This window comes from Panthera tigris, chromosome D4 (genome assembly GCF_018350195.1).
Source record: "Panthera tigris isolate Pti1 chromosome D4, P.tigris_Pti1_mat1.1, whole genome shotgun sequence".
NCBI lineage: Eukaryota > Metazoa > Chordata > Mammalia > Carnivora > Felidae > Panthera > Panthera tigris.
Window position 1 is genome coordinate 72,195,912 of NC_056672.1, and position 18,753 is coordinate 72,214,664.

Consider the following 18,753-nt stretch of genomic DNA (forward strand, 5'->3'; position numbering starts at 1 on the left):
ATTCATTAATTTTAAACTACATTAAAACGTTTTCCCAAGAGGGCAAAGAAGAATATATTCATGAATATATTTATAAGGAGGATATATTCATGAATATAATCATAAAGAATATATTCACATCTATTGAATATATTCATGAAGAATATGTTTGTAAGAAAACTAAACCACTCTACAACTCTTTGCTTTTTGCAAATTAAATAGTTCTTAAAATGCTATGAAGCAAATTCTAAAATTTCACTGAAATATTGAAAAAGTGAGAGTATAAATTTGATATATTCAGTGAATTGATCTATTTATGAATTGACTGCTAGTGAATGGTTTTGGCAAATTAATTTAGAGCCCTCTGTCTCAACATGAGATGGACCATTATTTATTACAGCATCTATTCTGGGAAAACCAAGACAAGAAAGAGAGGGTATTGAAAACAGCTGGGCTATCTGTGTACTCAGAGATTGATTGATGACACTAAAGAAATGATGGTACCTCTTACAAGGGAGGCCTTCAAACCCTACATAACTTCTAAGGAGCAAAGTACTCAGGCAGATGAATTTAATATGCTGGGCAGGGAGTGTAGCCAGACACTGTTATTTTAACTTTCTGTTTATTTCTCTTGGGTTCACATTCATGAAACTGTACAGTTTAGTAATAAAGAATAGGTTTCTAGGGTTGGACTACTTACAAGACTTTGAGTCTTTTTTTTTAATTGAAGTATAATTTACATACAGTAAAATGCACACATCTTAAGTGTATAGAGTGATAAATTCTTACATATGTATACAATTACTTAAATGCCATCAACATAAAATGTGGGACACTTCCCTCACCCTAGAAAGTTTCCTTGTGCCCCTTTCTAGTCGATTTTTACCGTGTACAGATAACCACTATGCTGGCTCTTGTCATTATAGATTGTTTTGCCTGTCCTTAAAATTCATATACATGGGGGAGAAAATTCATATACATGGAATATACAGTAAGTATTCTGATGTGCCTTGCTTCTTTCACTGAGCATATTTCTCAAGTTTATTAGTTATAGTGGTGTGTATCAGTATATATTTTTTATTGCTGTCCATTTTTATAAATATACAACAAATTTTCAACCCAATTTTTATTTGGGGCTGTTTCCAGTTTCGGACTATTAGGAAGAAGACTACTAGTTGTATGCTTGTGCTTTTATACTCATTTCTCAACATTTTTTTAAATGAAAGGATTTTCAAATATAGTGTATTAAATACCTAGTATGTATTAAAATAGCATATCTACTTTGCTTTGAGACAAATATACTGGTTAAAATGAAAGTTTCAGGGGTGCCTGGGTGGCTCAGTCGGTCTGACTCTTGATTTCAGTTCAGGTTTTGATCTCAGGGTTGAGAATTCAAGCCCCACATTGGGCTCCGTGCTAGCTGTGGAGCCTATTTAAAAAAAATAATAAAATGAAAGTTTTAGCAACAAAATACAAAATAATTATGAATATAACTGAAAGGACTATCATCCTAGTATTTATTAACAGATCTTAGTTTAGATATGGACTGGAGAAGTTGGAATGGGTTGTTTCAGAATGGGCTTTACAGGCCACTTAGGGGTCAGGATCTTTTTTTCTTAGTGAAGTGTCATATACTTATGTTAGGTGCTTTACCATACCTTCTCATTTAACATTCACAGTAACATTAATAAGTGGGTGCCACTTACATTAGGTTGCAAACACATCTAGGTTGTACCTGTCAGGCACAACTCTTTCTTTTGCTATAGGATAATTTAATATGTTTTCAAACCTGGAGCTAATGATACTCTGCAGTTTACTATTTTCTTTTGTTGAATTGGTAGTATTTAGGGGCTGAGGAGTTTGGCCTCATTACCATCTGCAAATTGAGAGAGTTAAACTCAAAATGGAGGGCCACTGGGAAACACATGGCTTGCATTTTGAGTTTCTTACTTCATTTTCATGATTTGGTAGTTCATAAAGGAATGCTGAGACTTCAGACAGTTTGCTACTCTGAGATCTCATAAATCAAGCATTCTTCATGGCCTGTATTCACTCTGAGTCGATTGAAGCTCTGGAAAGCTTGAATACTGTTCACCCAGAGGCTTCCTGCCAGCAACAACCCAAACTTCTCAACCCATTTAATTAAAACCCCCCCACATTATACGTGCATCTTTTGGAAAAACAATATAATTAAAATTTCTTAACATTCCATGTATATTCAGAAATAACCATCTATTTCACATACATATTTGAGTAAACAGTCAACCATTAAATGTAAATAAATAGATGCTGAGTGGGCTAGATCTTGTGAATACCTTGGTTATATAATGTTTTGCATGTGATATTGTTTGATGTTTGTACAAAGAATTCTGTAAAATGTGTAACTCCTTTGGGGCACATGAGTGGCTCAGTTGGTTAAGTGTCTGATTCTTGGTTTCAGCTCAGGTCATGATGTTGCGGTTCATAGGTTCCAGCCCCACATTGGGCTCTGTGCTGATAGTGCAGAGCCTGCTTGGGTTTCTCTCTCTGGCTCTCCCCTCCCCCCCCACCCCGCTCTCTCTGTCTCTCAAAATTAATAAGTAAACATTAAAAAAAAAGAATCTTAAAATGCTTAACTCCTTTAGTAACCACTAAACTGTGAGCTTCTTAAGATTAGTACCCATGTCTGATGTAGATTGGCTAAGCTATGGCATTTAGTACAATTTATTGTATGTAGAAGATACTTAATCTTTATATTTAAAAATTTTTTTAACGTTTTTTGTTTTTGAGAGAGAGCATGAGCAGGGAGGGGCAGGGAGAGGGAGACACAGAATCTGAAGCAGGCTCCAGGCTCTGAGCTGTCAGCACAGAGCCCAGTGTGGGCTCACACACCGTGAGATCATGACCTGAACCGAAGTTGGACGTTTAACTAACTGCTCCTATATTTTAAATGAATAAATATATGAAACATCAATCATAGAAATACCTTCTTATGGATGATTATCATAATATATGTAAGAGATGTCCGCTGAAATGCCAAGTCATTGGAACATAGATTTTCCTACAATAGTTACATTTTCTCTGTGATATTTATGTTGCTGTTTTGTCCATTAACTAGTTCAAGGAGGTAGGTGTGAACCTTTGTCTGTGTCCCTGTTTTCCTAATACAGAGGTCCTCTGTTCATATATGTACCCAGTCTTTTTGCACTAAGATCCTCCTTCCCTCAGTTCCATAGTATATTAGATTTATTTCTGAGCCCTTTTCATATCTGTGTCCTTGTTTTTTACTATAAAATGGAGGAAAGTATGAGCAACTTGAAAAGTTTTTAAAATTTTATATACTGTTGGACTGGAAGTGAATGTCAGATCTGGGAGGGTCCTGAGAGATCACTATTCAACCCCTTTATTTTACTGATGAAAGAACCTTAAGTTCTAATTACTTCCTCACTATAACTCACCTTCCACTGTTTTATAATTGCCTAATTGTAAGCATTTCTAGCCAGACTTTAAACTCAGTGGGAATAGGGCTACATCTCTCTTATTTAATACTGCATCTCTGGCCTGGGCACAGTACTTGGAAGAGAATAGATGTTCAGTTACTGGTGTTGAATAAATAAATAAATGAACCAAGCTTGGTGAAGGGACTTGAAGCTCACAGCTGTTGAATCCTATTTCAGCACACTAAAAGTTGGACATTTGTAATCTACTCCACCATCCTAGAGAGTAAGGACCGGTGGAAATGATTAATTTCCTTAAGTGCATGCCATACTCTACAACTTACACATTTCCACACATTGGCTTTCAACATGCAGAGGACTTCTGTACAGAACAGCAGTTGACCGAAGAAACACCAGAGGATGTGCTGCCTCATTTTTGCCATAATATATAAGCTCATGCTTGATAACATAAACTCAGGAATGGCATTTGTAGAAGGGACTGTAACAAATACCATCTGTTTCAGTCCCCTGATTTCTCATTCCCAGTATAGTTCAGGCTCTCTAGCATGGCCTTTATAACTCTGTGCTATTCCACCCTATTTTTCTTAACTCATATCCTGTTACTTTCTTTAACCCGTTCTGTTCTCAAGCAAATGAAAATGTTTGCTATTTTCTGTACAACCTGAGCTTCCCAATTTCTTTCCTTACTTCAACATTGTTTTCTTCCTTTAATTCCCATATTACTCCATATATCCTGATCCTGTCCATTTGATCCACACGTATTTATTGAGACCTCATTGTATGCCACACGCTGGGTTAGGAGTTGAGACTATAATGATTAGTAAAATTATAAGCCTTATGCTCAAGGAGTTAACACTGTAGTGGAGGTGGGCATTTACATAGGGTAACAGGATCCCAGGGGAGCAAATGGAGTGGCACCTAAAGCGACTTTTGGGGGAAGTGTTGAAGAAATGACTAAATCAGTGGTTCTCAAACAGAGGTGGGGTAGAGAGAGGGAAGCATTTGACAAGGTCTGGAGACAGTTTTGGTTGTCACAGCTTGAGGGAGAAGAGTGTGCTGCTGGCATCTGGTGAGTAGAGGCCAGGAATACTGCAAAATATTCTATGCACAGGACCATACCCCAAAGAAAGATTTACTCAGCCCCAAATGCTGATGGGTGAGAAACCCCTAAATTAAGTTGAAAAGATTGAATAGGAGGGATTTAGTCAAGCCAAAAAAAAAAAAAAAAAAAAAAGCAGTATTTGTAAAGATCTGGAGTTGAGATACCATAGTTTGGAAAACTAGAATAAGTTTATTAACATGGTTGGAGCTGAGATGTTGAGTGGGAAGAAACTAAGCTTGAGAAGTAAGCTTCACTGGCAAGGTCTAGATCAAGAGGCCTCAAAAGCCATGCTGAGAAGTTGGGACATCTTCTCTGGCTATTTGAAGACTTTGATGGAGAGTGATGTTCCTGTAGGCAAAACCTTAAATCCACATTGATGTAAATGTAAAAGAGGTGAACAGTTTACATACTCTGGTGCTTTGTAACTAGTAACAAATCTGAGTTCATCAGTAGACACCCATGGTAGGACACTTGGGCTGAAAAAAACCATTCTAGCAAGTCTGAATTCTTGGTTACCTATCTACTAAGGATCACTAACTAATGAAGCTATGTAAAGCAGTTCCTTGTTAGCTGAGTATAACTGGCCCTGAAAGGGTATGTATGCATGTGTATGTATGTATTTAAATTCAAATTAGTTAATATACAGTGTAGTATTAGTTTCAGGAGTAAAACCCAGTGATTCATCACTTCAATATGTCACCCAGTGCTCATCCCATCAAGTGCTCTCGTTAATGCCCACCACCCATTTAGCCCATTCCCACCCCCCCCCACCTCCCGTCCAGCAACCCTCCGTTTGTTCTTTGTATTTAAGAGTTTCTCAAAACTGATTTAAGCAATATAATGGAACAAGAATTTAGAATAATAGTCATAAAATTAATCGCTGGGCTTGAAAAAAGCATAGAGGACAGCAGAGAATCTATTGCTACAGAGATCAAGAGGCTAAGAAATAATTATGAGGAACTAAAAAGTGTTATAAATGAGGTGCAAAAAAAAAATGGAGGTGGCCATAGCACAGATTGAAGAGGCAGAGGAGAGAATAGGTGAATTAGAAGATAAAATTATGGAAAAAGAGGAAGTTGAGAAAAAGAAGAAAAAAATCCAGGAGTAGGAGGGGAGAGTTAGAGAACTAAGTGATGCAATCAAACGGAACAATATCCATACCATAGGAATTCCAGAAGAAGAAGAGAGAAAGGGGCTGAAGGTGTACTTGAATAAATCATAGCTGAGAACTTACCTGATCTGGGGAAGAAAAAAGGCATCGAAATCCAAGAAGCACAGAGAACTCCTTTCAGACGTAACTTGAATCGATCTTCTACATATCATAGTGAAACTAGCAAAATACAAGGATAAAGAGAAAATATGAAAGCAGCTAGGGATAAACAGGCTCTAACTTACAAAGGTAGACACAGAAGAATAGTAGCAGACTTATCTACTGAAACTTGGCAGGCCAGAAAGGAATGGCAGGAAATCTTCAATGTGATGAACAGAAAAAAATATGCAGCCGAGAATCCTTTATCCAGCAAGTCTGTCATTCAGAATAGAAGGAAAGATAAAGGTCTTCCCAAACAAACAAAAACTGAAGGAATTCATCACCACTAAACCAGCCCTACAAGAGATCCTAAGGGGGATTCTGTGAGTGAAATGTTGCAAGGACCACAAAGTACCAGAGACATCACTACAAGCATGAAACCTACAGACATCACAATGACTCTAAACTCATATCTTTCAATAATAACGTTGAATGTAAATGGACTAAATGCTGCAACCAAAAGACATAGGGTATCAGAATGGATAAAAAAACAAGACCCACCTATTTGCTGTCTGCAAGAGACTCATTTTAGACCTGAGGACACCTTCAGAGTGAAAGTGAGGGGATGGAGAACTATCTATCATGCTACTGGAAGTCAAAAGAAAGCTGGAGTAGCCATACTTATATCAGACAAACTAGACTTTAAATTAAAGGCTGTAACAAGAGATGAAGAAAGGCATTATATAATAATTACAGGGTCTATCCATCAGGAAGAGCTAACAATTATAAATGTTTATGTGCCGAATACAGGAGCCCCCAAATATATAAAACAATCACAAACATAAGCAACCTTATTGATAAGAAGGTGGTAATTGCAGGGGACTTTAATACCCCACTTACAGCAATGGATAGATCATCTAGACACAGGATCAATAAAAAAACAAGGGCCCTGAATGATACATTGGATCAGATGGATTTCACAGATATATTTAGAACTCTGCATCCCAAAGCAACAGAATATACTTTCTTCTCGAGTGCACATGGAACATTCTCCAAGAGAGATCACATACTGTGTCACAGAACAGCCCTTAATAAGTATACAAGAATTGAGATCATACCATGCACACTTTCAGACCACAATGCTATGAAACTTGAAATCAACCACAGGAAAAAGTCTGGAAAACCTCCAAAAGCATAGAGGTTAAAGAACACCCTACTAAAGAATGAATGGGTCAGCCAGGCATAAATTAAAAATTAAAAGAATTAAATAATTAAAAAATTAAAATTAATTCCATAAATTAAAAAATATATGGAAACAAATGAAAATGAAAATACAACAATCCAAATGCTTTGGGATGCAGGGAAGGCATCCTGAGAGGAAAATACATTGCCATCCAGGCCTATCTCAAGAAACAAGAAAAATCTCAAATACAAAATCTAACAGCACACCTAAAGGAAATAGAAGCAGAACAGCAAAGACACCCAAACCCAGCGGAAGAAGAGAAATAATAAAGATCAGAGCAGAAATAAACAATATAGAAATCTAAAAAAAACTGTAGAGCAGATCAGTGAAACCAAGAGTTGTTTTTTTGAAAAAATAAACAAAATTGACAAACCTCTAGCCAGGCTTCTCAAAAACAAAAAGCGGGGGGGGGGGTGGGGAAGAGATGACCCAAATAGATAAAATCATGAATGAAAATGGAATTATTACAATCAATCCCTCAGAAATACGAGCAATTATCAGGGAATACTATGAAAAACTATATGCCAACAAACTGGACAACCTGGAAGAAATGGACAAATTCCTTAGCATCCACACGCTCCCAAAACTCAAACAGGAAGAAATAGAAAACTTGAACAGACCCATAACCAGTGAAGAAATTGAATCAGTTATCAAAAATCTCCCAACAAATAAGAGTCCAGGACCAGATGGTTTCCCTGGGGAATACTACCAGACATTTAAGGCAGAGATAATCCTTCTCAAGCTATTCCAAAAAATAGAAAGGGAAGGAAAACTTCCAGACTCATTCTATGAAGCCAGCGTTACTTTGATTCCCAAAACAGAGACCCAGCAAAAAAAGAACTACAGGCCAATATCCCTGATGAATATGGATGCAGAAATTCTCAACAAGATACTAGCAAATCGAATTCAACAGCATATAAAAAGAATTATTCACCATGATCAAGTGGGATTCATTCCTGGGCTGCAGGGCAGGTTCAACATTTGCAGATCAATCAATGTGATACATCACATTAATAAAAGAAAAGATAAGAACCATATGATCCTGTCAATCGATGCAGAAAAGGCATTTGACAAAATACAGCATTCTTTCTTAATAAAAACCTTCGGGAAAGTCGGGATAGAAGGAACATACTTAAACATCATAAAAGCCATTTATGAAAAGCCCATTTATGAAAAGCCCTCAATGGGGAAAAACTGAGAGCTTTCCTCCTGAGATCAGGAACAACAGGGATGTCCACTCTCACTGCTGTTGTTTAACATAGTGTTGGAAGTTCTAGGATCAGCAGTCAGACAACAAAAGGCAATCAAAGGCATCAAAATTGGCAAAGATGAAGTCAAGCTTTCACTTTTTGCAGATGACATGATCTTATACATGGAAAACCTGATAGACTCCACCAAAAGTCTGCTAGAACTGATACATGAATTCAGCAAAGTCGCAGGATACAAAATTAATGTACAGAAATCAGTTGCATTCTTATACACTAATGAAGCAGCAGAAAGACAAATAAAGAAACTGATCCCTTTCACAATTGCACCAAGAATCATAAAATACCTAGGAATAAACCTAACCAAAGATGTAAAAGATCTGTATGCTGAAAACTATAGAAAGCTTATGAAGGAAATTGAAGACACAAAGAAATGGAAAAACATTCCATGCTCATGGATTGGAAGAATAAATATTGTTAAAATGTCAATACTACCCAAAGCAGTCTACAAACACATTCTATGCAATCCCAATAAAAATTGCACCAGCATTCTTCTTGAAGCTAGAACAAGCAATCCTAAAATTTGTATGGAACCACAAAAGACCCCGAATAGCCAAAGTGGTAGTGAAGAAGACCAAAGCGGGAGGCATCACAATCCCAGACTTTAGCCTCTACTACAAAGCTGTAATCATCAAGACAACATGGTATTGGCACAAAAACAGACACATAGACCAATGGAATAGAATAGAGACTCCAGAATTGGACCCACAAAAGTATGACCAACTAATCTTTGACAAAGCAGGAAAGAATATCCAATGGAAAAAAGTCTCTTTAACAAATGGTGCTGAGAGAACTGAATAACCATATTAATTTTTTAATTCCTTTGCACTTTTAGGGAAATAGTCTCATTCCCTCCTTCTTGTATGTTTTCTAAAACAAATGTTCTGGCCCCAAATTAGAGAGTTTAGTCCTATTACCAGTACTCTGAAATTTAAGCCATTTTGATATCTGTTAAGGATATCTAAAATATTTTATTTTATGAGCAAAACTAGATTATTAACCTTCCTAACCCATGTCACTGACTCATCATCTCATCTGGAACAGTTATACCACTTGCAGTACTCACCATGCTTATTCCTAAAAATGAGAGTCAGAGTGGAGGACTATTAGTATGATATATACTTGGTAGCTTCAAAATTTTATTCCCAGGAGCAGATATTTCACAATAATAAGAAAGACCTGTCTTCCCTTTTACTGAGAATCAGTAAAGATAAAAAAATTAATTTATATATTCTATAATTATGTCCATATATAAGAATTATATAATTGTTATCCATGTTTATAAACTTACTAATACGTTTAAAATGTTAACTTAAGGTTTATCCACTATGCATAAAGTACATCCCTGTCTGAATGTTTCATTTTTTTCTGCAAGCTTTAGAAGTGTAGCAATAGTATAAACAAGATGCTTTGTAAAACCTAGTTATTTTGGAAACCAGTGGCCAGAGATGAATTTTTAGAATTGAACCTGCCCTGTAGATTCCTGTGCTTAGAAATGTGAGGACGTATTGGAGTCAAGGTGACTTGCAGGATTTGGACTTCAGCAGCTGAGGAGGTGGTCATGCCATTTGTTAAGATATTAATTTGGATATTAATTGTCAGGATATGTACCTGATAACCAGATTCATAGGGATGGCTGAAAACATCATCTAGCGAGACAGTCATATGAGCAGACTGCCGGGACCACTGATAAACTCTAGTTTTAAAGGTCAAAAAGATGAGCCCCAGCAAAGGACACTGAAAAATAGCAGAGTATGTTAGAAGCTAAGCAAAGAGACAAATTCAAGTGAGACAGAGAACAGCTGTTTAAACTGCTGAGAAGCCAACAGAAGAACTTGAGTATCAGTTGGAAGTTCTTGATGTGGTTATTGGTGATGTTGGTTAGAGCAGTTCCAGTGGAGAATGGAGTGGCATGCTTATTTTCCGCACGTTTTTCTGAAATCTGGGATCACCCTGTCTTAAGTTTATTTGCTGAGGTGGGGCTGTATTTCTAGCAGCATCTAGGATACAGTCTTCATTATAAGACACTGCTACTCAAGTCTTGGAAAATTCTATCAGGAAAATGAAGGTATGTAATTGTAAGGTAGCTAAGAATGTTAACATCACTCACTTTGAGATAGAATTTTCAGTTTTTCCATTGACTATACTTCTTTGAGTGGACTATAAAGTATGAACCAACCTGTCAAATCATGTTCATTGATGGGAAAACCACTTTAAAATGTGATTGAGGGGCACCTGAGTGGCTCAGTCACTTAAACGTCCCACTTTGGCTCAGGTTGTGATCTCGCGAGGTCATGAGTTCAAGCCCCGTGTCGGGCTCTTTGGTGATGGCTCAGAGCCTGGAGCCTGCTTCAGATTCGTCTCCCCTCTCTCTCTACCCCTCACCCACTCACACTCTGTCTCTGTCTCTCTCAAAAATAAAGATTAAAAAAAAATTAAAAAAAAAAAAAGAAAAGAATGTGATTAATACTACTAGGCAACACATATGGAACAGTTTGTATGAATGGAATGCCACTAATTTTAATCCTTTTCTAATAGTATATACTACAAACTTCTGCACAGTATAAACTATAGAAATTTAAAACATGAATAATTGGGAATTATTAAGAATTCTGAGGTATTTATGAGTCTTTTGTTGCATCAATATTTTGAAAGCATTTTTGATATAATATCAGTATCAAATTATTCACTAAGATTAAGGTGTTTGTTTTCCATGACAGTAGAAATTTTGTTAAAAATTATTTTTTTAATGAAATTTTTTCTGGCAAATGCATAATTAGCTTGCATGACATAAACGTGATTTCCACTGGATCAGTCTCTCAAAGAGATGGTGAGCAGCATTTGTTAGGAGAGTGTAGGTGAACTATGGTGGGATGGATAAGGCAAGTAGTACTTTGGAAAGTTTCATCTTTTATCCTGACCTCTGTGTGGAGTGCTAGGATGTTTCATAATAGTTGCTCAGGGTGAGTATATAATGGAATTTCAGAACCTTTCTGAGGCCCTTTGCTTGTACTTTTTCTTCTACTTGGAAGTTTCTTCTCTCCTTCTGCCCTTTCCTCCTTCCATCTGTGAATTCTTACTAATTTTTCAGCTCTTAGCTTAAATACTACTTTCTCAGAGGCTTTCTCTGATCCCCCAGAATAGAACAAGTCTCTCTAGTTTTATGCTCTCTTAGCATTCAGTGGATTGTTTTTGCAGAATTTTTGTCAAAATTTCAACAGAATGATTTCTTGTGTAATTAGCTGTTTCTCCCATCCCACCTGCCTCCTTCAGTTCCACATAGGCACAGATCATGGCTGTCTTGTTCATGACAGTATTCTAGTGCTCAGTGGCCTTAATGTCATTCAGTATTTGTTGAAAGAAAGGATGCCACTGAAAAGACCATATGATTTCTTTTAAAAGAAATTCTGGGACCAAAGTTTTAAGGTGGCTGCACAATAGGTCCTATGGCTGCTCTAAGGCCTATTTGCATGATTCCTAGGGATGTCTGGGTAGCTAGGCCTTGTTCTGTTATGCTGCTCTAAATTTAGTGGGTACTTTGATGAATCTTTGTTATTCTAAGGTGTCTGAGAAAGTTAAATGAAGACCTTATTCTTGACTGAGTATACCACTGTGTGCTCTCTGGGTCTCATGCCTTCACAAGGGTACCATGCCAAATTGTGTGTTATATTGTAGACTATCGAAATGGGGAAAAGAGTCTGATTTTAGGTGAACAATTATCAGGTGATTATTCTAGGCATTTTACAGTATGAATTAACTTAATCCTTACAGTAACACTATGATGTTGGGATTATTCTTAGCATAATTTTACAGATTAGCAAACTAAGGTACAGAGAGGTAAAGTAACTTGCCCAAGGTCACAGCAAACGGCAGAGTTAGGATTTAAGTTTTGTCTGTCTGGCAGCGGAGTCCCATGTACTGTCCCATCTTACATGGAAGTGGTCCCTCATACACATCCAGGATAGTCTGTATGCAGAACTTCTTCAGTTTTACGCATATTAAGATAGGGCTTGGGGGAAAGCAGTTGAGTTTGTAGAAAGTTTCGTGTGACCCTCATCTTATCAGACTTATCTGTAACTCTACCAGTGAGGCCCTTTTGGAAGACTCAAAAGCTTTTAACTCTATCAGTCATGGAGAATGTTGCTGATACTCTGTTTTCTGCCTGATTGACCTGATTTCCTTCTGTAGCCATCCTCCTATAAATCTTGTTTTGATTTACCAAGTCTCATCTCTCAGGTAACCTGAACATTGACACTTGCCAAATGGTGTCTGCGCAATCACAGTTTAAGTTCATAACCTTTCATTCCCTTTCATCTTAATTTCTTATATAAATGTTCAAAGAAATAAAAACATAGGGAAAAAATTGTCACTGCTGAGATACAGGAAGGTTAGCCATGAATTGGCTAGGTAATATGACTCTTTCTTCCCCCCAGTAACCCCCATCCAGCTTTGAGTAAATCCCTAAATAATCTCAAACTCTTTGAGCTCAGAGTTCATGGAGCTGTTGTTAGTGTTATTTTGTATATTCAGTTTTCTGAATATTTTCTATGACTTCTGAATATTTTCTAAAATTTCTGTATATTTTCTATGATTGTGCCGAAATGTTCATAGCTGTTTTGTATTTGCAGCTTTCTTTTTTTCTTTCTTTCTTTCTTTCTTTCTTTCTTTCTTTCTTTCTTTCTTTCTTTCTTTTAATTTTTAAAATTTATATCCAAGTTAGTTAGCATATAGTGCAATAATGATTTCAGGAATGGAATCCAGTGATTCATCCCCTACATATAACACCCATTGCTCATCCCAAAAAGTGTCCTCCTTAATGCTCCTTGCCCAATCAGCCCATCCCCTCACCCAAAACCCCTCCAGCAACCCTAAGTTTTTTCTCTATATTTAAGAGTCCCTTATGTTTTGTCCTCCTCCCTTTTTTTATATTATTTTTGCTTCCCTTCCCTTCTGTTCACTTGTTCTGTATCTTAAATTCCACATATGAATGAAATCATATGATATTTCTCTTCCTCTGACTAATTTTGCTTAGTGTAATACACTCTAGTTCCATCCACGTTGTTGCAGATGGCAAGATTTCATTCTTTTTGATTGCTTGGTGATACTCTATCATATATATATATCACATCTTCTTTATCCATTCATCTGTCGACAGACATTTGGGCTCTTTCCATACTTTGACTATTGTCGATAGCACTGCTATAACCATTGGGGTGCATGTGCCCCTTTGAAACAGCACATCTGCATCCTTTGGATAAATAACCTAGCAGTGCAATTGTTGGATTTTAGGGTGGCCCTATTTTTTGAGGAACCTCAGTACTGTTTTCCAGAGTGGCTGGACCAGTTTGCATTCCCACCAGCAGTGCAGAAGGGTTCCTCTTTTTCCACATCCTCGCTAGCATCTGTCATTGCCTGAGTTAATTTTCGCCATTCTGACTGGTTTGAGGTTGTATCTCATTGTGGTTTTGATTTGTATTTCTCTGATGATGAGTGATGTTGAGCATTTTTTCATGTGCCTGTTAGCCATCTGGATGTCTTCTTTGGAAAAGTGTCTATTCATGTCTTGTGCCCATTTCTTCACTGGATTATTTGTTTTTCAGGTGTTGAGTTTGAGAAGTTCTTTATAGTTTTTGGATCCTAGCCCTTTATCTGACATGTCATTTGCAAATATCTTCTCCCATTCCATTGGCTGCCTTTTAGTTTTGCTGATTGTTTCCTTAAATCATTTCTTTTATCAGTCTCTTTATGCTCATCTATATATCCAACTATTTGATACCTCCTTTTGGGTGTTTTAAAAGCACCTCAAAGTAACATAACAAAAATCAAACCTTTTCTCAGTGGCCAAGTCAGAATCTATAACTTCTTTCTTCCTCTCACTACCCTTATCCAATCTTTCATCTTCTACCTCTTACTCGATTTTCAAGTATGTCCCCTTCTTTCCATCCTTCTGCTACTATCCAAGGCAGGTTACCACTATATCTTACCTGAATTGCTGCATTATCTTTCCTGATGGGATTCCTGCCTTGCAGTCTTGATCTCTTCAACTATAATCAGAATTATGATTCTAAAGTCACTTCATTACTTACAGCCATGTAATACTTTTTAAATTATCTCTATAATAAAGTCAAGTCTTGTACATGATCTATAAGACCATCATGATCTAGCCCTTCCCTACTTTTTCAGACATACTCCCCACCCCAGAGTAGAATTAGCCATTATCCCCATATATGGAACTTCTGTTGTACCACATTCAATTACTTGACTTACGTACTAGTCAACTCTCAGTTTCTTGGAGTCAAGAACTCTGGTCTTATTTCTCTTTATTTTTGGAATGCCTTACACAGTGTGTATTAGGTTTCCTAGGGCTGCCCAACAAGTACCACAAGTGAATGGCTTAAAACAACAAAAATGAGGGGTGTCTAGGTGACTCGTTCGGTTAAGCATCTGACTCAATATTGGCTCAGGTCGTGATCTTGCCATGGTGAGATTGAGCCCACGTCAGGCTGAGCTCGCACTCTCTCACTTTCTCAGAATAAATAAACTTTAAAACAACAACAACAACAAAAATGTATTGTTTCATAGTTCAGTCTAGAAGTCCTAAATCAAGGTGTTGGCAAAATCATGTTCCTTTTGAAACCTATAGGGTAATCTTTCCTTCCTCTTCCTAGCTTCTAGTAGTTTGCTGTCAACCTTTGGTGTTCCTTGGCTTGCAGCTACATAACTCTAATCTGTGCTGTCACATGGCTTTCTCCCTGTGCCTGTCTTCTTGTGGCTGTCTCCTTATAAGGACACCAGTCATAATGGATTAGGAACCCCATTTACATCTGTATGACTTCATGAAAACTTAACCAATTACATCTGCAATTATAGGTTATTATTTTTTTTAATATTTTATTTTGGGGGAGAGAGAGAGATGGGGAGGGGCACAGAGAGAGGGAGAGAGAATCCCAAGCAGGCTCCATGCTGTCAGTGCAGAGCACGATGCGGGGCTTGAACTCATGAACAGTGAAATTATGACCTGAACCAAAATCAGGAGTCATATACTTAACCAACTGGGCAACCTAGGCACCCCTATAAGTTATCTTATGGTCACATTCTGAGGTACTGGGATTTAGGACTAAAACCTATCTTTACAGCGGGTGGGGTGGCACAAATCAGTCTATAACACAGTATTTAGCATGTAATATGTACTTAAGAGATGTTTACTGAATTGAAATATAAATGAAATACATGTTATATATTCATGGTATAGAATTAAAACTTTCTTATATTATGATTTTTTAATTTACTAGGTACGAAGTATCTTTTAGATTTATCTGTTTCCAAAAATTACATCATGGATTGCATGGTACTTATAACATTTGAAAATTAATAACTGTATTAAAGTAAAAGCAAATATCATATAATCTGAATTATTTATTTGGTTTCTTGTTTATTTTTATTTTTATTTTTTAATGTTTATTTTTGAGATAGGGACAGACAATGCGATTGGAGCAGGGGTAGAGAGAGAGGGAGACACAGAATCCAAAGCAGGCTCCAGGCTCTGAGCCATCAGCACAGAGCTCGATGCGGGGCTCGAACCCACAAACCACAAGATCATGACCGGAGCCGAAGTCAGACACTTAGCCCACTGAGCCACCCAGGCGACCCTGAAATCTTTATTTGTAAGCTCACTTTTTAAAAAATGCTACTTTATTTTTGAGAGAGAGAGCATAAGCAGGGGAGGGGCAGAGAGAGAGAGAGAGAGAGACAGAGAATCTGAAGCAGGCTTTGCGCTGTCAGTGAAAAGCCTGACGTGGGGCTCAAACCCACAAACTGTGAGATCATGACCAGAGCCAAAGTTGGATGCCCAATGCACTGAGCCACCCAGATGCCCCTGTAAGCTCACTTTTAATGTTTGTGCTAATTTATGTAACTGACGTATACATTTTTTAAAATAATAGATGGGTCTTACATTTTGGAAAGCACATTTCAGGCCTCAGTAGGAATAAATATCCTTTCCCTGTCCTTTCATTGTGGTTTTAAAAGTAGTATCTTCTTTCTGTACATTATTATGCATTAATGTTGAAACTTTTTTCTTCAGACTTTTTTTGGTAAAATTCCAGTTGTTTGAATATTTTCTATATGTAGCATATGTAATAAATTGCATCCTTTAATGAAAATATGGGGAAATTAGGATTGTATAATCTACTTTTTAGATTTTAAGAGTTGTAGTTAATGGAATAATAAAATAGGAAGTATATGTCATTCTCAGCAAGTAAGAAAAACATAGAAACCTTGTTTCTGGCTTTTTAAAGGAGCTATACTTGCCATGTTTTGTTTTTTCTTTTGTTTCTGGCTTTGTTCATCACTGGTCTGTTAGTTGAGACATCATCAGTGCTTTTTAGACCATACCCACATTTCCTTAGATAGCAATGAAAATTACATAGGGGATCTCCTGAAAGAAGGTAGCAATGTTGAGTGTGTTTAATTTTGATGGATACCTTCTTCATCCCTGGATTATTTATATTCCATTAGCAATTGATGGAGTCCAGTTTATCAGATTTTTTATGGCTCTTGCTTTTTGCAACCTAACAAACCTGTGCCTACCCCAAGGTCACAAAGATACTATCCTGGGATTTCTTCTGGAATTTTTTTAGTTGTAGGTTTCAGATTAGGTTTAAGGTCCATTTTGAGTTAACTTTTTAGATTTATTTTTGAGAGAGAGCCAGAGTGTGAATGGGGGAGGGGCAGAGAGAGAGAGGGAGACACAGAATCTGAAGCAGGCTTCAGGCTCTGAGCCGTCAGCACAGAGCCAGACGTGGGGCATGAACCCACAAACCGCAAGATCATGACCTGAGCTGAAGTCTGATGCTTAATCAACTTAGCCACCTGGGGGCTCCCATTTTGAGTTAATTTTTATGTGTGGTTTAACTGAAGGTTTTGTTTTTGTTTTTAATGGCTGTCTAATTGATTTAGCATCGTATTTTGAAAATGTTTTCCTCTCCTATTGAATTGCCTTTGCCTTTGTTGAAAATCAATTAACCAAATATGTGTGGGTCTGTTTCTGAGCACCCATTCTGTTCCATTGATGTATGTGTCTATTCTTTTGTCAGGATCCCATGATCTTGATTACTATAGCTTGAAATTATTCTAAGCTTCAAAACCAGGTATAGTGAGTCCTCCAACTTTATTCTTATTTAAAGATTTTGCTTTGGTTATTCGAGATCCTTTGCATTTCTATATAAATTTTAGAATCCCCTTGTCTGTTTCTTCTAAAAAAGCCAACTGGAATGTTGATTGGAATTGCATTGAATAGATACAGCAGTTGATAATAATACCAACCTAACAATATTGAATCTTTCAATCCACAAATATAGTATTTATCTGTATTTATGTCACATTTAATTTCTCTAATCAGTGTTTTGTTGTTTTTAGTTATAGAAGTCTTGGACATCTTTTGTTAGATTTATTCCTAGGTATTTAATACTTTTGGCACTACCATAAATAGAATTTTTAAAAATTTAATTTTCTAATATTTTGTTGTTAGTATGTAGAAAATAACTGATTTTTAAAACTATTAATCTTCTATCTTACTACTTTGCTAATAAATTCATTTATGAGTTCTAGCAGTTTCATGAATTCTCTGGAATTTTCTGCATAAACAGTATCATCTACATGTAAAACAGTTATATTTCTGTTCTAATTTTTCTACCTTTTATTTCTTTTTATTGCATTATTTCAGCGGCACTGACCTCTAGTATGATGTTGAATAAGTGATGAAAGTGAGCATTCAGAATACTGATCTTGGGAGAAGATGATTCAGCCTTTTACATTAAGTTTAATATCAGCTGTAGATTTTTTACAGCTATCCTTTATGAGTTTGAGGAAATTCCTACTAATATTAGCTTACTAAGAGATGTTTCAAGGTTTTTTTGTTTTGTTTTTGGTGGGTTTTTTTTTGTTTTTTGTGTTTTTTTTGGGAGAGAGAGAGTGTGAGTGGGGGAGAGGGGCAGAGGAAGAGAGAGAGAATCTTAAGCAGGCTGTATGCTCAGCGCAGAGCTTAACATGGGGCTTGATCCCAGAACCCTGGGATCATGACCTGAGCTGGAATCAAGACACTCAACTGGCTGAGCCACCCAAGTGTCCCTAAGCATTTTTAATTGTAAATGAATGTTTAATTTTGTCATGTGCTTTGCATCTTTTGAGATGACTCATGTGGATTTTTTTTTTCTGTGGACTGTTAATATGTTGAATTATATTGGTGGAGTTTTGAATGTTCAGCCAACCTTGCATTCTTAGGATAAGTCTTACTTGGTCATGATGTATTATTAACCATTTTATTTATTGTTGGATTCATTTCGGTAATGTTTTGTAAGCTTTTTTTTGTATAAAATAAGGATGTTTGTCTGTAATTTTCTTTATTGTAGTACCTTTCTCAGGTTTTTGTTATTAGGGTTATGTTGTTTTCCTCAGACAAGTTGGGTAGTGCTCCCTTC

At 36.8% G+C, this 18,753-nt stretch overlaps 1 protein-coding gene across 1 annotated transcript in view; it reads left to right on the forward strand.

Annotated features, from left to right (window-relative positions):
- The window catches only part of KIAA1958 (KIAA1958 ortholog), a 153,850-nt gene that overhangs the window by 45,084 nt on the left and 90,013 nt on the right, over positions 1-18,753 (forward strand). The window lies entirely within an intron of this gene.